The sequence below is a fragment of the Peromyscus maniculatus genome, chromosome 1, assembly GCF_049852395.1.
Source record: "Peromyscus maniculatus bairdii isolate BWxNUB_F1_BW_parent chromosome 1, HU_Pman_BW_mat_3.1, whole genome shotgun sequence".
Lineage (NCBI taxonomy): Eukaryota > Metazoa > Chordata > Mammalia > Rodentia > Cricetidae > Peromyscus > Peromyscus maniculatus.
Genome location: NC_134852.1, coordinates 182,365,091 through 182,386,403, shown reverse-complemented (window position 1 = coordinate 182,386,403; position 21,313 = coordinate 182,365,091). Strand labels below are relative to the sequence as shown.

Sequence of the window (21,313 nt, the reverse complement as noted above, 5' to 3'; positions counted from 1 at the left end):
TAGTACCCACAGTAGAGTATATAACTGACAAAATGGGGCGTGGCTTCAGTTGAAGAAATCAAAGGGAAGTGTCTCAAGATTACAGGCTACATTGTAGTCTAAAGACCTATTGAATTTTGTTTGGGGATTGAAATGCTAGGATGAACACAGTCCTCACACATGTTTGGCAACTGCTCTACCACTGAGCAATATACTCAGTCCCTGTTTTAAAGTTTGTATTGGAGGAGGAGGGGTAGGTAGAGCATTGAACCCAGGACCTCATGCATGCCAGGCAAGCACTCTGCCTCTGAACTGCAGCCAACAAGGGATTTTGTGTAGAGGTGGGTGGTCGGTGCAGTGCTGGAAATCCAGGTTCCTGTCTCACTTCCTTAAATCTTAAATCTGGTATCCAAAACCAAAATAGTATTAAAATGGTCCTCGCCGAGTAGGTATGATTTGGGAAAGTGAACACTAGATGGCAGCATTTACGAAGGATGTTCTGAATCTGGCGGCATGCTCCCTGAGGTCACTCCAATGGCCCACAAACTCTCTGGTCATCTGGATTGCTTCACTTGGAACCTCGATTGAGGGAAAGTGTTTGTCAATGCAATTACTAAATTGCGTGAGAGATGAGGGTAAAAACGAACTTTCTGACATTTGTTTGTGTGCAGCACTTACTGTTTTAAGCACTTCTTTTTCAAAGAGCAAATAAGGGCTTTGGGGACCCAACAGGACCCAGATGGACATGCCTAAAAGTATCCTTATATAAATACTTACGTGTGTGTGTGTGTGTGTGTGTGTGTGTGTGTGTGTGTGTGTGTGTGTGTGTGTGTGTGTGTGTGTGTACAAACACATAAGAATACATTCTACTGATAAAACATGAACACGAAGTGATTTTATCTTCACTGTAGTGAAAGGTCATGGAGTTTTAATCCCATTTCTGTTCATCTCATTCATGCTTTCAACAACTATTTCTTTTTTAATTCTCTCTTGGATTTATTTATATTATTGTATATATATGAGTGTTTTCCTATATTATTGTATATATATGAGTGTCTGTGAACTACCCATGTGCCTGGTGCCCGCAAAGGCCAGCAGAGGATGTTGGATCCCTTGGACCTGGAGTTACAGATGGTTGTTAGCAAGCGTATGGGTGCTGCAGATCAAACTCTGGTTCTTTGCAAGAGCAGCCAGTGTTCTAAACTGCCAAGCCATCTCTCCAGCTCCTCCACAACTATTTCTTAAGTACACTGTGGTCAAGGTATTAAGTCTGAGCCACCCTGTCTCAAAATAAAAAACCAGTTCCAGTTGGAATGGCTGATCTCCCGCATATTCTAAAAGCTCTTGCTGTAAAACCATTTGCAGCAAGGGATGGTGAGGGAAGGGGGCTTATCTCTGAGCCTGGGGACATGAGTTTGATCCCCAGAATCCACATGATGAGAGGAGAGAACCAACTCCCACAAGCTGTCTTTAGACCTCCACATGCACACCCAAATATGTGCAGGTGGATCTCTCCACATTACAGGCCATCCTATTCTACATAGTGAGTAGGCCAGCCAGCACTACATAATGATCCCTGTCTCAAACAAACAAAAAAAGAGAGAAAGAAGAAAGGGAGGGAGAACGAAGGAAGGAAGGAAGGAAGGAAGGAAGGAAGGAAGGAAGGAAGGAAGGAAGGAAGGAAGGAAGGGAGGGAGGGAGGGAGGGAGGGAGGGAGGGAGGGAGAAAGGAAGGAAAAAAAAGGAAGGAAGGGAGGGAGGGAGGGAGGGAGGAAGGAAAAGAAAAGACAATACAGCTAGGCACTATGATGTGATAAGTGCCTGGAATTAATTCCAGATACTCTGAAGGTAAAGACAGGAAGACCATGAATTCAACACCAACCTGGGCAATGTAGGGAGACCTCATCTTTTCTCCCTCAATAAAACAGATTTATTTTCCAGACAGACAATATTATATGCACCTTACAGGATGGCAAAGTTTTGATAGCCAGGTGATATAGAAAAGCATCTAGACATAGTATAATAAAGCACATAGAGTCCAGAGAGTGTGGGGCTGGATAACAAGTATTCAGTCTGGTGGGAATATGCATAAATAGAGTCCCATCCCCTTTTTAGACAGTGTATTGCTATATAGCCCAGGTCAAACTTGAACTCATGATTCTCCTGTCTTAGTGCCACAGCCCCCCAAATGCTGGGTTACAGTTGTAGATCATACTAGGCTAACAGCCATTTTTAAATTTTTTGTATTTTGAGATTATAATATTATTATATAATTTCCCACCTTCTCTTTCCTCCCTCCAACTCCTCCTCCTACTGTCTTTCAGATTCATGACCTTTTTCTTTAACTGTTGTTACATACATACATATACACATACACACGAGAACATATTTCTAAATATATAAATACAACCTGCTTGTATAATGTTACTTGTATGTGTGGTATGGGCTGACCAATAAGAATTAGTATTGGATAACCATCTTCCTTGGGGAAGACTATTTCTCCCACTCTCAGGAATTCCTGAGTTGCCTGTAGTCCTTTGTCTAGGGTTGAGGTCTCATGAGTTCCCCCCACCCCTTCCACTTTGGCATGTCTATTGGTGTCCTCCTAGTTCAGGTCATGTTTAGGCAGCCATGTTGGTGAGACTTTGTAGGCATAGCATCTCTGGTATTTCTAGAAGACACAATCTCCTAGCAAATTCCCTGTTTCTTTCTTTCTTTCTTTCTTTCTTTTTTTTTTTTTTTTTTTTTTTTTTTTTTGGTGGAGGACAAGGTTTCTCTGTGTAGTTTTGGTGTCTGTCCTGGATCTCACTCTGTAGACCAGCTGGCCTCGAACTCAGAGATCCGCCTGACTCTGTCTCCTGAGTGCTGGGATTAAAGGCGTGTGCCATCACCGCCCGGCTAAATTGCCCATTTCTTACAATCTTAAAATTGCTCTTACAGCCTTTCCACCTCCACGTCCACAATGATCCCTGAGTCTTGGGTGCAGGAATTGTGTTGTAGATGTCTCATTAGGGACTGGGCCCCACAACTCTGCATTTTGATTGGCTGTGGTTCTCTGTAATGGTCTCCATCTGTTGCAGAGAGAGGTTTCTTTCATGAGGGGTAAGATACATGAGGGGTGGATACAGGAGGAATATTTAGAATACAGTTATGGATTATGCTGGATTAATTAAGTGACTGTCGTGGGTTCTCTCCCAAGATCCATGACTTAACAAGCCCTGGGTAGTTGGTGAGGTTTCCAGTACCAGGCATGGCTTCCCTCATTTTGAGCAGGTCTCAAGTCCAATTAGAGAGCTGTTGGTTACCACCAAGGTATACATGCTACTACTGTAGCCTTAGGGTTATCATGCCATGCTGGTCATGGCTGTGGTTCATATGCATCATAGCTAGGTAGGGCTATTGGTTGCTTCCCTCTTTTGGAAGCTTGCATGACTAACAGCCATTTTTTTTTTTAAGCAGATGAATTTTTTTTAAAAAAACATCCCCTGAGTCGGATGTGAAAGTACATGCCTGCAACTCCTGTGCTCTAGAGTTGATACAGGAATTGGCAGTTCAAGGTTAGCCTGGGCTATGTTAGAGAGACTATCTCTTACAAGCGAACAAATAACAAAGCAAAACTCCTCAGAGACAGGTGACGCCTACAAAGTACACCAAGCCTGGCTTTATATCTTTATATGCACTCCTGTGTGTGTGTGTGTGTGTGTGTGTGTGTGTGTGTGTGTGTGTGTGTGTGTTTTCCTTTAAATAGGCTAAGGTGGGAACCTGGGTGATTTGACTCATTAGAAGAGCATTATTTGACTCTGGTGCCCCGTTATCTCGAGTGAAAGACTGTCAGCCAAGCCACCAGCAAGACTATCCTCACACCTAGAGTGGCTACTTTGAGCACTCCATAGACACCTCAAGGAAGCTACAGAAAAATTATAGCTGCTTATGCTTGAAGAACAACTTCAGTTCCAATAGATACTGTGACAGTCTCAAAACAATTTGCTTCACATTTTTTTGCCATCACAAGGCTCAGTGAACTCTAGATGACCTGCTAGTCACTTTCACTCAGACTGGAAGGAAAGTACTTGGTCTGATGAGCCAAAAAAAAGGCCTGTGGTTGGCACAAGAATAACTTCTCTTCCATGAGGAACTCTGTCAGGATTGATGCCAACAGTCCTTCTTATGACTACCGTGATGGGTGCATATGCCTAGCACATCCCATCTGTCTATATCAATAAGCTGTTTGGCTCATTAGCCAGCTGGAAGCTGAGTGAGTTGGCACACATCTGTAACACCAGGACTTGAGTGATGGAGACCCCTAGCACCCAAGGCCTGAAGCTGTATGCTATTTCCTTAACTTCAAGTGTTTAGTCCTTTCTGTGAAGCTCCTGCTTGCTAGCCTGCTGTAACATAAAAAATAAAATTAAAAGACTGCCCTAGGGCAAATGCCCAGTGCTGGCAGGGAAAAAAATCTTTCCTGCCACACAGTAGATTCCACTAGCAACGTCTCAGATTCCAACCCCCTGAAGGACCAACTCCACCCTTAAGTCACCCCTTGAGTTACAAACTGGCCCCATGGACCTCCCTACATGCCCCCCAAAGGCTATCCACAGCTTTCTCCATCAGGAAGCCTTGCTTTTCACCAGGAGCCAGGATGGCCCTAACAAAGGCAGATGTTTGCATCTGTGCTGGAAGTGTGCCAGAATATAATATGCCCCTTTGGCGTGCAGGTTATTTTAAACTAAAGGCCACTGAGAGCAAGCCATCCTGAAATAGTGAGTCAGGCAAGCACAGGGAAAAGCTTATTAACCTAGGACTTACTTTGGTTTGGGTTACACACACACACACACACACACACACACACACACACACACACACACACAGCAACATCATTTTATTTTTATTCTTTATAAAAACTAAGATAAAGTTTCTAAATCCAATGTGCCTGGATTCTAAAACATCCAAAGGAGACCCGTGTGCTCTTCTAGAGGTCTATGTAGACGTCATGGGCCACCCATGTTTTATTTGCTTTTTTCACAAGCTGGCCACAGAGTGACCTTTGAAGTTGACTTCATGGGACCTGTTGGTGTAAAGCTCTGACCATCGAGTCCTGAATTACACCACAGGCCAGCAGCAGCCAGGACACCTTACGCGGAGCTGAGATGGGACAGAGAGAAGTTAGGGGACATGGGAAGGAGACCCTCACTCCAGAGCTCTGTTGAAGCCTCTCCAGCTGAGAATCAAGAATTCCGGCACAATTAACAAAACTTGCTGTGAAGAGACAGTATCCCCTTTACATGGAGATTTTTTTAATTTTTTTTTTTTATTTTTATAACTTTTTTTTAAAGATTTATTATGTATGCAGTGTTCTGCCTGCAGGCCAGAAGAGGGCGCCAGATCTCATTACAGATGGTTGTGAACCCCCATGTGGTTGCTGAGAATTGAACTCAGGACCTCTGGAAGAACAGCCAGTGCTCTTAACCGCTGAGCCATCTCTCCAGCCCCTAAAGATTTTTTTAAATAGGGAAAATAGGAAAGAATCCTTTCCCACATTTAAACCAGCAGTTTTCTGGGAGTTCCACAAATAAGCCTGTAAAAATTTCTTAATTGTCTTATGTATCCCTTGTGCCTCAGTTTTAGCTTATCAGCTATAATCTTATCCAACACAACTAAGGGACCATTCTATGATCTTTTTTATAGGACTCAGGGTCACAGATTATGACCCAATAAGCCAGGTTCAACCATCTGTCCTGGATAAGCCAATTAAAAGAGCCAAATTAAGCCGGGCCATGGTGGCACACACCTTTAATCCCAGTGCTCAGGAAGCAGAGGCAGGCAGATCTCTGTGAGTTCGAGGCCAGCCTGGTCTGCAGAGCAAGCTCCAGGACAGACTCCAAAGCTACACAGAGAAACCCTGTCTCGGGGGAAAAAAAAAAAAGTGCCAAAATTGATGGTGAAAATATGGTCATATTGGAAAGGAAGACAAAGACCCAATGACCCCCACAAGTCCATCTTCAGGGTCCTAACCTGAGAGTAAGGTTTAAATAGAAGGTAAGAGATATGCAAACTAAACAGTCCAGCCAAGGGGCGGTCCCACCCATTGTCTCAGCTCCAACTCTTTCCCGCACAATCATCTAACAAGTTGTAAATCTCCAAGAGGCAAATTCCTCCCCGGGCTACCCTCCAATGCTTTCTTCTTCCAGTTGGTGGGTCTGTTGTTTGAATAGTCTGACAACCAAAGAAAGGGGCAACACCTGTTTAAAAATCAATGTGCAGAGGGTGAGAGACCGTGGAGCACTCAGTCCTAAATGGTGTGTCTTCATCAAACTCCTCCTCTCGGGGCTCAGGGAACCGTGTGGAAGAAGAGGTAGGAAGATTTGTAGTAAGACCCAGAGGGGATGGATGATATCAAGGAAACAGTGTCTTCCAGATACAACAGGACTTACAGAGACCGTGGCAGTATGCACAAGGCCTACCCAGGTCCAAGCCAGATGGGGTCCCAGCACTGAGAAGGGAATCAGACCCAAGCTCCCATCCTTAACCAAGACGCTCTCTCCAATGGATAACCACTCACAGAGAAAAATTCATTTCTTCAAGGGAGTCTCACTGGGTGTGCAAACCACACTTAAGGGCGGGCTCCATGCCCGGCAGTAGATGGCCAACATAAGATGAACTCAAAGGTATTTTGGAGACTTTTTCATCTCATATTATTTTGTGTAGGTATTTTTTATTTTACTGGTCTTTTGCTTATACATTATGGCTTCCAATTTTGTGTTTTTATGGGTTGTGCGTGCATGTGCATGAGTGTGTATGTATGTGATGTGTATGTGTCTGCATGTGTGTGTGTTTCTCAGGCTCCTTTCTTTGTTCATTTCATTTTACTCTTGTTTACTTGTTTTATTTGTCTGTTAGTTTTCTTAAGAGAGTAATAGCTGGTATGGTGGAGAGGTGGGGACAATCTGGGAGGAGATGAAGGAGGGGACACCATGATCAGAATGTAATATATAAAAAAAGTTTTAATAAAAAATGTTTTAATTTATTTTTGTGTATTATGTGTCTGAGTATATGCATGGATGTTTACCACCTGAGTGCAGGAGCTCACAGAGGTCTGAAGAGATGCCAGATCCCCTGGAGCTGGAGCTACAGAGGGTTGTGAGCTACCATGTAAGTGCTAGGAACTGAACCCAGATCCTCTCCAAGAGCAGTAAGTGCTCTTAACCACGGAGCTATTCTCCAACCTAAAAAGATAACATGTGTTTCTTTAGAATATCTTAGTTTCTGCCAGGAAGACTGGTTATTTTACCAAAAAAGAAAGGGAAAAATTTCCCTAGCAAGTGTTTGATGTTTTACATTTTTTCTTTAGTTACATTTATTTATGTGTTTGTGTGTGAAGCTCCAATTTTTTTTGTGACTTATGTGTATGAATGTTTTGCCTGTATATATACATCTGTGCTGCATGTCCATGACCGGTGTCTGGATCCTGTGGAACTAAAGTTACAGACAGTTGAGCGTCACCACAAGGATGCTTCGAGTCAAATATGTGTTCTCTGAAAGAGCAGCAAGTGTTCTTTACTGCTGAGCCATCTCTCCAACCACCGAAGCTGGGATTCTTGACTCTGCTACAGAAAAGAATTTCAGGAAGAGCCAAGAGGGAGCAGAATTGAAGTTTGTTAAGAAGGGATTTTAAAATAGCTCAAGCATGGAGGTTAAAAGAAAAAGAGGCATTTAGGGTAAGGTTAGCACATACCCAAGTGTGGGCAGGGGCTTCTCAAAGAAAACCCAGCTCAAAAGTCTTTGCGATGTCCATACATAGGATTTTGGTGGCTTCTAGAGTTGCATCTCAAAAGACTGGTTAAGACAGGAAATGATGTCTCACACCTGAATCTAAGAGCTGGGAAAGCTGAGACAGGAGGATTACTATGGGTTCAAAGCCAATACTAGGGCTATGTAATGAGTTCCAGAACAGCCTGGACCACAGACTACAACTCCTAATCCTGGTAATTGTTCTGACTCAATGGAGACAGTTAGGTACATAAGAGAAAATGACACTTGGAACATTAACCATGTCTCACTGTTCTGGAAAGGAGAACAGGGCATGCATACACAGACTAGGGGGAAAAACCTCAGGGATACACATGGTGCCAACTGTTGAGAGTAAGTTCCCTGGACACCAGGCATAGAATCATTGGTAGGATCTGGCATGCTGCAAGAGGAAAAATACAATGCAAAATATGGGATGGATAGGTCCATCTTTACCATACATAGGAGCTTATATTGGTGGAAGAAACATGGATGGGAAACGAGTGATTTGTCAAAGTCTGCCTTTTACACAGAGATTGAGACATGAGACCCTCTTGTAGAAAAAGGGAACTGTATAAAAGTATATGTTGCAGAAATGAAAGAATTGTCTGAGTTTGAATACTGTTGTCCTTAAAGCATCGTGCCCATGTCTATTACATTTTAACTTTGTAATCACAGTAGCTGCCAGCTAACATAAGTGTTGCAGAGCAGGATGTGTCTGGCTCGGTATTTAGTTAAGTCTGCAAAATGCTGGACTCTATGTGTAGACTAAGGTTATGCAGGGGGTGGGGAGGTGTATTTAGGAAAGCATAAAGGGGAACAATGGGGGCTTTCAAAATGATCATGATGTATTCCTTAAATTAGGATGTATTTCTTAAAAAAAAAAAAGAAGCCAATAATAAAGTTGTTCATGTAACCCTGGTTAAAACCACAACAAGCCAGGCGGCGGTGGTGGCGCACGCCTTTAATCCCAGCACTCGGGAGGTAGAGGCAGGTGGATCTCTGTGAGTTCGAGGTCAGCCTGGGCTACCAAGTGAGTCCCAGGAAAGGCGCAAAGCTACACAGAGAAACCCTGTCTCGAAAAAACAAAACAAAACAAAACAAAACAAAACAACAAACCTTCTGTTTAAGTATAAGTAAAGACAGCCTGAGCTATTTGGGACCACTTGAGTGCAAGCCACTTGGTGGTCAAAAGTTTTCCTTGAGCCAATGCTCCTTCCCAACCTCAGGACCTGAACCCCAGCCGAGGCTGGACCCCAGCATCCACAGAAGATATAAAATACCCGAGTGAAGGAGGTAGTCTTGATGGAAACAAAAGCTCACATGTATGTATCTTTTTAGTCATTAAAATAGAATCCCCAGATAATGTTCTGGTTTATGTAGTTCTGAAAAGGAATATCAGAAAGCCACTCAGGTAAATGACTTCAGAGACCACTTGCGTTTATTTACGCCATCAGGCACTGTTGACACCCTTGAATCATTGTAAAGGTTCTGAACTATTCCTCAGCCTCTAAGGTCAGGATCACTTCCTTTCAACAAAAAAAAACCTGTTTGTTTGTTTGTTTGTTTGTTTGTTTGTTTGTTTATCAGGGTTTCTTTGTGTAGCCCTGGCTGTCCTGGAACTCACTCTGTAGACCAGGCTGGCCTCGAACTCAGAGATCCACCTGCCTTTGCCTCCTGAGTGCTGGGACTAAAGGTGTATGCTAACACACCTTGTTGAAATGACCATTTTTTAACAAGTCTCTCCATGCCAAAAGGGAGGTCCAGACTGAGCTGGAATATGTCTTTTTTACCCACAGCTGGCCCAGCCTGGAACCTTAATCTCCGTGACGTGACATTTCCAGAGCTCAGACATGCAGCAGAGCCTGCTGGAGACACAGAAATCCACGTAAGTTAACACACTGGACTTGTTTTCGTCTTTGCTTGTTTTTTGTTCGATTCTTAAGTGGGGTTAGCACTCTGACTTGTTCTTTTACGCTCCTATGGAGAAAGTAAAGCAGTTGAGTTCAGGCTAATTTTAAGTGCCTATTTATTTAGTAAAATGGGGGGAAGGGGACTTTGCTGCTGGCTCATCCTGACAGCTCAAGTCCTAGGATTGTGCTCAGAGCAGAATGACAGTCATCCACTCCCCATTTGGATATTACAAGATGAGTTTGGGGAGATTTTTACATCTTGTTTAATACTGAAATGTCTAGCCGTCAAATCATCACTACATACAGCTCCCTTCCATGTTAGCTAATAATGAAGATATGCATTGGGGTTTAGAGGTAAGAAAAATGTCCAAGTGCCCTGTCTCCCTGGCATCCATTATCCCATACCTGACATTACTCGGGTTTGCAGTAGCCCCAGATCTTTGGAATGATACGACTTTTGCCATTCTGCATCCTGTGGTACTTATGACAAGATTTGAGCCCAGCAAATGACCCCAAAGGTCTTGTTCTCATTGCATCATGTTGAGTCACCCAAGTTAGGAAAGCGTGCTGAAAGCAAATAGGAAGAGTAGCCTGTTCAAATATTTGGCAGTGTGAAGCCTAACACATTGGAAATATAAGAAGAAGAAGAGTAATGAAAATTTACTTGTACCTCAATGTTATTATTCTCTTAGCATATATTAGTTATACACAGTAATAGGTTCATTTGGACATTTTAATAAGTGGATATAATGCATTTTGATAATACTCACCCTCATTACTTCTTCTTGTCCCGCTCCTACTCAGCTATCCAACAAGTCTGTCTTCCACTTTCATGTGTCTTCTTTTTATTATTTATTTTGTGTTCCTATTTATTAGTATTTGTGTGCGTGTGTGTGTGTGTGTGTGTGTGTGTGTGTGTGTGTGTGTGTCCGTCCAGGGGTGGCACACATGTCACAGCTACACATGGATCAGAGGACTTTGTGAAGTCAGTTCTTTCCATTCACCTTTGTGTGAGTTCCAGGGATTGAACTCATCCTTGAGGCTTTTGTGGCAAGGGTCGTTGACCACTGAGTCAGCCTGCTGACCCTTCACTTCCCTTTCTAAAGATCCACCGGGTCTGTAAAATGAGCATGGGTGAGGGAACATGGGCTAGCTACACCACTGAAGAACTTTTCTCCCTCTCCTCTCAGTAGGCATTACCTGCTAACGGGTCTGCAGGGAGGAGTAGGGCCTCAGAAGCCCTTCTCTCATCTGTGATATGATGTGATGGGCTCGACCTTGTGGAAGTAATCACAGCCCCGTGAGTTCCTGGGTGCAATGGAAGAAAGTGTTCCACACCATTCCACCGCTTCCTCTGGCTCCTACATTTATTCTGTTCCCTCCTCGACAATGTTCTCTTGGTATAGAGCATCCTCCATAGAAGACAATTAGGACACTGGTTTAAGCCAATAGAAAGTCTTTGTTAGCTGGGCAGTGGTGGCACATGCCTTTAATCCCAGTACTTGGGAGGCAGAGGCAGATCTCTGTGAGTTCGAGGCCAGCCAGGTCTACAGAGCAAGTTCCAGGACAGTCAGGACTGTTATATAGAAAAAACTTGTCTAAGAAAACCAGAAAGAAAAGAAAAGAAAGGAAAAGAAAAAAAAGAAAAGAAAGGAAAAGAAAAGAAAAAGGAAAATCTTTATTAGTGGGCCAGAGACTACACTGGGTGTTTAGGATCCCAGTGTAGCCCCAAGTTTTTCTCAGGGTGAGCTTTTAAGAACAAAAACCATATTCTGGGTTTACACACTTCAGTTAACAAGAACAGTTAACCAGAAGCAGAACTACAAAAGCCAAAAAACCAGGTGAGTGCATTTAGAGACTTTCCCAGAACTCTGGACTTTGCTGGATTAGGTCCTTGTTTCGCTTTGGCAGGTGGTGCTGTCTACGTGCTGAATTGTATGGCCCAAATGGCACTTCTATCATGGCATCAGCTGTGCTAAGGTCTGGGGGCCTGTTACACTCTGAGGCTTGGAGGGAGTGGCCTAGCTGTCCCATTTAAAGCTGAGTATTCAACACTCATGTTTTCTTATCATTTTGACCAGCTATGAAGTCTCTGCAGTAACCACTGTCCACTGCAAAGAGAGCGAACATATACAGTGATAAGATACCTGGATGTGCACAAATATTTCCACTTAACAAAGCAACAGTAATAGCTCGAAATTATTGTATTTTACAAATGAGGGTCAGAGATATAGCAAGATTAAACAATTTGCTGCAATGCATGCTTTCAGAAAGCAGAAGAGACGGGCGGACTCAGCCAAGGAGACTGAGAGCTGAGCTGCAGAAATCATTGCTTAGAGCAGCGCCCTCCACTCGGGCAAGAGTAGGAACATCATCTGTGTGATACCATTTCCATTTAAAAAAAAAAAACACTGCATTTTATTATAAAAAGCTTCTTTTTTCCACACATAAAACTTTGGCCAACTGTGGTAGCATACACTTATAATTTCAGTGCATGGGGAATGAAGACAGAAAAATCAGGAGTTCAGAGTCATCATCAAACACATAGTGAGTTTGAGGCCAACCTGAGCTACATAAAACCCTGCCTCAAAAATCTGAAATAACAACAACAATAAAAATAGAAACAACCATTGCCAGGCGGTGGTGGCGCACACCTTTAATCCCAGTACTCGGGAGGCAGAGGCCAGCAGATCTCTGTGAGTTCGAGGCCAGCCTGGTCTCCAAAGCAAGTTCCAGGAAAGGTGCAAAGCTACACAGAGAAACCCTGTCTCAAAAAAAAAGAAAGAAAGAAAGAAAGAAAGAAAGAAAGAAAGAAAGAAAGAAAGAAAGAAAGAAAGAAAGAAAGAAAAAGAAAGAAAGAAAGAAAGAAAGAAAGAAAGAAAGAAACAATATTTTGAGGCTAACCTGGTCTACATATAGAGTTCCAGGACAGCCAGGGCTCTATACAGAGGCCCTGCCTCAAATTTAATTAATTGATTGGTTAAAGTAAAACCAATGCAAATTCAACAACAACAAAATAATACAAAAGAAAAAAAGGAATAATACAAGAAAAAATCAATTTTTTTCCTTTTGTGTGCATGTGTGGGTTTTGGTGTGCATGTGTGGGTTTGGGTGTGCATGTGCCGGTTTTGGTATGCATGTGCCGCTTTTGGTGTGCATGTCTGGGTTTTGGTGTTCATGTGTGGGTTTTGGTGTGCATGTATTGGTTTGGGTGTGCATGTGTGGGTTTGGGTGTGCATGTGTGGGTTTGGGTGTGCATGTGTGGGTTTGGGTGTGCATGTGTGGGTTTTGGTGTGCATGTGTAGGATTTGGTGTGCATGTGTAGGATTTGGTGTGCATGTGCCACTTTTGGTGTGCATGTGCAGGTTTTGGTGTGTATGTCCAGGTTTTGGTGTTCATGTGTGGGTTTTGGTGTGCATGTATGGGTTTGGGTGTGCATGTGTGGGTTTTGGTGTGCATGTGCAGGTTTTGGTGTGCATGTATGGGATTGGGTGTGCATGTGTGGGTGTGTGTACACATGTACCAGAGCCCACTTGTGAAAATCAGAGAACAGTTTGCAGGAGGCACTTCTCTTCTGCTACCATGTGGGTCCATGGGATCAAACTCAGGTTGGTTGGCAGGTTGGCAGCTGGCACTTCAATCCCTGGGCCATATCACAGGCCACAGGTGGAATCAGTTTCCCACGGGCTCTACAGATGGAGCACTGTTTTTGTGGACTGGATGAGAATGTACCACATAGGTGCACGTGTTTGAACAGCTGGTCACCAGTTGGTGGCTGCCTGTACTTGTAGGAGAAACCTCAGTGGAAGAAGTGAGTTACCAGCAGTAAGATTTGAAGTTCTCTACTCTAGCCCATTTCCTGACTCTTCTATGCTTGCCAAATGCAGACACATCACCAGCCACCTCACCCTTCTGCTAACATGCTTTCTCCACCACAATGGACTGCATCCCCTCCAACCATAAGCCAAAATAAGCACTTCCTCCCTTAGATGCTTTTTATCAGGTGTTCGGTCACGAGAAAAGTAATTGATACAGATTGGGGCTGAAAGTGGGACCATTGCTGTGGTAAAACTGACCATGTGGTTCTTAGGCCTTTGGAACTGGCTGTGAGAGTAATGTGCGTTACAATGTATTTAAAAATGGTGGTAGGCGACCATGGCAGGTTGGAGCCAAGGGGCCCCAGAAAGTCACACCACACAACAGAACTCATGTGGAGGGTTTATTGGGGAGACAAGAGCTGAGGGGAGAAGAGGAAAAAGAGAAAGGGCAGAGAAGGGAGCAGAGACCAGTCTTTGTGGGGATAAAGGCCATGGAAGAAAAAGAGACAGGAAGTGGGCAAAGCAAGCCTTTTATAAGGAAACATAGCGAATAAACACAGGAGGTATGAAGGCAATACAGACCCCCATCTAAGGGTATGGCCACCATCTTATACCTCCTGCTGTGCTCAGTTCCAGAAGGGACCTCAGGAATGTGCCATGATAACTAGAATAGATATAGGGCAGTATGCTCCTGCAGACATTCTGTCTGCAGTTTATGGCCCTTGAAGATATCCAGATAATCCCGCTGAGCAGTCCAGATAATCCCGCTGAGCAAGTCCTGGTTCTCCAACAAAAGTACAACCCAAGTTTCTTTTTCTCTTTTTCTCTTTCTTTCTTTCTTTCTTTTTTTTTTTTTTTTTGGTTTTTCACGACAGGGTTTCTCTGTGTAGCTTTGGCGCCTTTTCTGGAACTCACTCTGTAGCCCAGGCTTGCCTCGAACTCACAGAGATCCACCTGGCTCTGCCTCCCGAGTGCTGGGATTAAAGGTGTGCGCCCAGCCCCAAAATACATTTTTTAAAAAGTACCTATTTACAATATATATGTATATAATGTTTAATATATTATGTATCATATATACACATACACACATGCTATACATGTGTTATTGCTTCCTGAGTGCTGGGACCAAATGATGATAACAAGAGATAGAAATTAGCTACTTAGTTCAGGGTAAAAAAGACTCCAAAGAATAGTAACCAATTTATTTCTAAACTAAAACCAAGTATATCTTTGGACCTCTTATTCCCTTGTATGCTTAATATATACACAATGCCATATACATATGCATGTGTGTGTGTGTGTGTGTGTGTGTGTGTGTGTGTGTGTGTGTGTGTGCATGTGTGTCATGTATATGACATTATGTAAAGTCAGATTAAGGATTCATTTTAACGTTGCTGGGAAGTTAGGCTGTGTTTAGTTTTCTATGGGTAAAGATGATGAGTGCGTCCATTTCTTCTAGTGACCTTGTTTGTGTATCTCCTTCGATATTCTGAAAGGTTTTCTGCATCAGCTGCCATTATGGGAGCCTCACTGGACTTGTGGTAATTTGCGGGGACAGTGAGAGTTCTGTGGTGTTCTGATCACATCGGTGCCTTCACGGGCCTTGGTCTTGGGCTGTGACGTTTCTCTGCGTTTCTGTGTGATTCAACATTTCTACTCCCCGCCTCCTCTTTCTCTAGCTGCAGAGTTCCCGTTGTTGATTTTTCCTCAAGTACTTAGCCCTGTGGATCATGTCCTTTTATTCTGCTATGCCTGGGAAAGGTTAGAAGGAGGGGAATTCCATTCCTCCATTTGAATAAAATGCTGGTGAAGTCCTTTCTTGGGGAGAGCAGGCTTTTGTTATGAAGAAAGTTCTCGGCATAGTGGGTGTGGTGATGCAGGGCTGTGATTCCAGTGTTGGGCTGGTGGAGGCAGGAGGATCAGGAGTTCAAGGCCGGTCTTGGGTCCACCCAGAACTGGAGGTCAGACTGGGTTATATGACACCCTATTCAAAAAGGACAAAAAAAAAAAAAAAAAATAGGAGGAGGAGAGAAGAAGAGGGAGGAAGAGGAGAGAAGGAAGATTAGGAGGAAATAAAAAGAAGAGGGAAAAGACGAGGAAGAGATAAGAAAAAGAGGGGAGGAGGAGAGAAAGGAAGAGAGAAGAGAAAAGAAGAGGAGAGGGAGGGGAGGAGAGGAGGAAAGGAAGAAAAGAGAGGGAAACGGAGTACACATTCCATGCATGCTTCACCTTGGTTCTCTTTAATCTGTTCCTGTTAACAGAGAGATATTTCTCAAATCTTCACCCAGAAACCTGGTGTGGTCCCTGGAAGTTAAAGCCCTTATAAGTATGGGAGCCTCCCCACCCTCACTCCAAGACCACACTCCCTTCAAGTCAGACCAGAAACTCACCAAAAGTATCTTTTATACATTCTTACACGTTTATAGCTCCAAAAGTTTCTCTTTTGGTTAAGTGGCTCTTGCTGAATTTCTTTAGATTGGCCTTGTCTTTGTAAACATTGAAGTGTATTTTTCTCTGGGATCTCAGTGTATATATAAATTGGTTTTTTCAGCCACCAAGATGGCTCATCCAGTAAGGACACTTATGTGCAAGCCTGACAATTCATGCTCCATCCCTGGAAGAAGGAAGGAGACAATTGTCTCCACAAGGTTGCCCTCTGACCTCCCCATATGTGCTGTGACATATGAGCACACACACAATAAATTGTCTTTTTTTTTTGTTTGTTTGTTTGTTTTTTTTCGAGACAGGGTTTCTCTGTGTAGCTTTGTGCTTTTCCTGGATCTCACTCTGTAGACCAGGCTGGCCTCAAACTCACAGAGATCAGCCTGCCTCTGCCTCCCGAGTGCTGGGATTAAAGACGTGCGCCGCCGCCGCCGCCGCCGCCACCACCACCCGGCATTAATTGTCTTTTGAGGCAGGGCATCATCACTATATACCCCTGGTTGGCTTGAAATTCACTGTGGAGACTAGGGTGGCCTGGAACTCACAGAGGTTTCCCTGCCTCTGCCTCCTGAGTGCTGGAACTAAACGATGACAGCAGGAGAGATAGAAACTGGCTGCTAGCCAGGCAGTGGTGGCGCATGCCTTTAATCCCAGCACTCGGGAGGCAGAGCCAGGTGGATCTCTGTGAGTTCGAGGCCAGCCTGGGCTACAGAGCAAGATCCAGGACAGGAACCAAAACTACTCAGAGAAACCCTGTCTCGAAAAACAACAACAAAAACAAAAACAAAATCAAAAAAGAAAGAAATTGGCTACTCAGAGTAAAAAAACTTCAAAGAAAAGTAACCAGTATTTTTTCTAAGCTAACGACAGAAATATCTTTGGACCTCTAGGCAGACTTATCTTTTCCAGAAGCCAACAACGCCAAAAATATTTGGGAGTTCTGACCTCTTACCTGATTCCTAAATTATTTTAGGGGGCGTTTAGAGTAGAAAAACTGGTCAGAAGAATGGATGGTCTGGCCTGGGTGGAGACCTGCCATTCCAGCAGGTTCACTTTGGCTCAGGACCCCCTCAGGGAAGGGGGTGGAGACCTGCCATTCCAGAGGTTTCACCTTGGCTAAGGACGCCCACAGCCCTCAGGGAAGGTGTACTCACCCTAAGCCGTGCTGAAGAGATAGGCAGAACAATCGGTCCTTGAATGAGATACTACTGGACTTTGCTTCCCCGGAATCCCTGCGCGCTCTTTGCAGTAGCTTCTGACCACATGTAAGGCTGTAACTTTGCCTTTTCTTCTTTCCCTCTGTAAGCAAGCTTTCTCTGACATCTTGGCTTTTTTACTTTCTAAAGCTTCCTCCCTGCCAAGTGGATGCTTGGCGGTCCTGTGTCTGAGCTCCACACCACCTTAGACTGGGTGGCTTTTTCCTCCTCCTCTCCAGCCCCCCCCCCCCCCCAAGCAGCTGCTGAGGTTTTACAGCGTGCCTGACCTAAGGTTTTAAACTCTAATAATACTGCCTGTGCTTCCATTTGACTCCATTCTTAAATTCTTTTATTAAGGATACTAAGAACCCCAGGGGGGGCGAAGTTCCCTCATATCATAAAGATATGTGTCTCCACACCAGGCATTGTTTATGAATTTATTTTTATTCTATGTCTATGGATAGTTTGCCTGCATGTATGTCTGTGTACCATGTGCATGCCTGGTGCTGTGTGAGGCCAGAAAAGAGCACCAGGTCCCCTGTAACTGGAGTTAAAGATGATTGTGGGTGCTGGGAATGAAACCAGGGTCCCCTGGAAGAACAGCGCTAAGCCGTATCTCCAGGCCCCAATTAAAAAATAATAATAATGTTCTCATGTCATGACATATGCTAAAACTTGAAAGATACAGAGGTTTTCATAGCCTGTGTGCAAGGATGACATGTAAATTCACGAAGCATTCCATATTTTGGGACCCATAAGTACTCCGACATCACAGGGTCTATGATGCTGCCCTCTACTGTCACCTTGGAGGTCAGCAGTTACATCTCTGCTGCTGTCATTTCACAAAAATTAATTTATTAATTAACTGATTTTTAAAAAAAGCATGCCTGGCCTTTTCTTATGGCAAGGATGGGTGTAATGACCTCATGCCCCGTATAAACTGGAATTATAACCGTAAGCCCCGGTCTCCATTGGTGAGCTGTCTTTCAAAGCTCATTGTGGCCTGTGGTCTGTTTCTGTAGATCTGCAGGACTTAGGGTCCTCATAGAACCAGGTAATAACAATCCACCCAGGGTCTGGATACTTTCCGTTTCTTTGGTAAGTAGCCACAGCTCTGCTGGTGGAGAACAGAAGCAAGGTGTATAGTGTATCTGCAGCAGGATCCTTTTACAAGATCGCTTCAACTAAGAGGCACCTAAGTACTGGGTCACAGTTCAAGTGAGGTCTCTGTTTTAGTGACTTTTCCAGTTTTAGTTTATCAGATCAAGTAAGCTTTTAGTAGGCTGGACAACCCTGTAGGTCATCGGGGTCACTGCCTGTTAGGCTGAAGTTCCCACCTTTATGTTGGCTAGTGCTGACACTGGCTTCTACCACTCTGGGGTTCCTCTGTTACTACTGTGTAATACAGGAACGCACTTCCTCAGGGCCGTCTCACACCATGAGCACCCCTGGAGGACAGCAAGTACCTCCAACCCTGTTGCTGTTCCTCTTACCAAAGGACTTCCCGAAGCTTTGGCGACAGGACCGTCTTCTGAAAGATTGTGTTGCCTGTGAAATTTCTACTCTTATGTTCCTTTCCATCAGCGTTTCGGATCCTCCCTTCTCAACTACACCAAGGATCAGGGTATGTTAGCCCAGTTTACAGGAGAAATCATTGTGTTGGATTTCACCAACCAATTTAGCAGACTGAGGGCCATTCCTGATTGAGCTGTTGTACTGCCTTACCCCCGCTCCAAACACACACCTTTTCTTGTTGCTGTGAAGAAGTACTCTTCACATAGAGGAAACATAAAGGAGAAAGGGTTTCTTTGGCTCACAGTTCCAGGTTACAATGCATCATGGTGGAAAAGTTATCAAGAGCTTGAAGCAACTGGTCACATTATGTCTACAGTCAGAAGAGCAATGAGACACATGCATGCTTGTGCTCCGCTTTTATATCACTTGCTCCATTTTATACAGTCCAGGATACCAGCCCTGGGAATAGGAGCCACTCACAGAATAAGGATCTTTACATCTCAAGATACCCTATCCACAACAGGCATGCCCAGAGGTTTTTTTCCAAGTGATTCTAGATTTGGTTAAGTTGAAAATTAATAGCAATCATCACATAACTAAATACATAATCTCTGGTGCTGCAAACATATCAGCAATTTCCATATTACCTCGATTTTCACTTCCTCTAGAATTCAGTGTCAGATTTCAAGCAGAAATCCTGTCAAGATAATGCAGATGAGCAACACCTTGTGATTTGTTCCCTGTAAAAGCTTCTTGTCTGGCATTAGGTGTCTTGCTCACCTTCCTGGAATATGCTAAGACCTGACTTAGGTTATGGGTTTGGAAGCTAAGAGATGTAGACAGGTCCTTGCAGTGTTAATGTCCTTATGGTGAACGAATTATTGACCTTCAAGGAAGGTATGGCCGGCCAATTTGCCAACAAGGGAGGAACTGGTTCAGCAAGCAAGGGAGACTCAGGGAAGAAAAAAAAATTAGGTGGGTGAAGCAAGGCCTCATACAGGCTGTACACACATTCCCTATGTATCCAAGGATGACCTTGAAGCCCTGAGCCACTTGTCTCCACCTCCCAAGTACTATAGACTTTGCTGTTGAGAATAATCACTTACATCCCAAACTACTAAAATGTCCTCATTCCAACGTTCAGATAAAAGACCAAATAAAGTTATGAAGTCGGCTTGCATGGAAATTTGGTAATCCACAGGGTCAAATGATTAGGTCTAAATGATTTATTAAACATTTTCCATAGCAACAGGAATGAAGAGATTCCTTCAGAGCATTGAAGTCTCCAGTTTTCTGACCTATCATTTTAATCTACAAACTCTTCAGCATTCTTAACCCTCCCTAACCTTTCCTTTCCAATGGGAAGACCTAACTTAGCAACTATCTTGTCTACCAAAGACCTGGCCATAACAGGCACTTCAGTCACCCCTGAGAGTTTAGACTGTTTCTTGTCTCTTTCCTAAGACCCACCATTTCCTCTTTTCCCTGTGACTATAAAGTCATTGTCAAGTTTATGTATAAAGGTCAGGTAGCCAGTACCAGGTTTCTGTCTTTGGGAGTCAGTTTCCTGAAGATGTTTTCACTGGAGTTGCAATATCTGTTTAGTTTTATTCGGGAAAACAAAATATATTCAATATACCAACAGCATACTCAAGTACTTCAAGCAAAGGAAGATTTAATTCAGGAATAGGTGCATATCAAACCATTGGGGGGGGCAGGGGGAGAATGGAGGGAGAGATCCATTTATCTAATAAAGATAGCTGCTGGGGGGGGGTGTAGTTCAGTGCTAGAACCCTTGCCAGTACATTGGAGGCCCAGGATTTGATCCCCATCATATCATATCTCAAAGGGGGCGGGCAGGAGAGATGGCTCAGTGGTTGAGAGCACTTGATGCTCTTACAGAAGATCTGAGTTGAGTTATCAGCACCCGCAGGACAACACCCACAGGACAGCTCACCATATCATGCAGCTCTACTTGGAGGGAATCCGATGCCCACTTGTAACTTCTGAAAGCACAAGCATATGATGTGCATGCATACAAACATAATGTGGGGTTGAGAACGCGCGCGCGCGCGCGCACACACACACACACACACACACAAACAAATAAATAAAAATAAGATAAATCTTTAAGAAAAAGGTTAAAACGAGTCAGTAAGAGGTTTAGAGGCTGTGCTCTTTGCCCAGAATTTCATAACTATTAAAGAACCTTCATTTGCCTATAATGCTTTTCAGGAGATGTGATCCTAAAATCAACCCGAGGAGACCAACTAACTATTGGAGTCTCCCTTCTGTCTCAGTGGATTGGTCCAGGAACTTCAGCGAGCGAGCCCATGGAGCATCCTGAATCCCACATCAGCATTCGGAACCCCATGTAAGAAGGGAGACTGGGGACCTCGGACCCCCTGCTATCAGACAGGGGACTCCACCCAGCTGCTGAAGAGCGGGGAGAAGCCGGAGGAGGTGGAGTAGAGGAGAGAGAAAGGGAGGGGCCTGCCTCGCCCCCGCCCCGCAATCCACTCTCATTGGCTAAAGGCTTCCTGGCCCCATCCTACCGCCCGCCTTCGGGCGACGCTTAAAGTGTGCGGAGCAGGTGCCTCCAGGGGAGGACGAACTTTGCCAGAGTTAGTGCTGTTCGCTGCACTCATTCATTGCCTGCAAGCGTC

General features: G+C 44.0%; 1 pseudogene; it reads left to right on the top strand.

Moving 5' to 3' along the window:
- Positions 1-17,779: 17,779 nt before the first annotated feature.
- LOC121826966 (U6 spliceosomal RNA) lies at positions 17,780-17,880 on the top strand (annotated as a pseudogene).
- Positions 17,881-21,313: the final 3,433 nt, after the last annotated feature.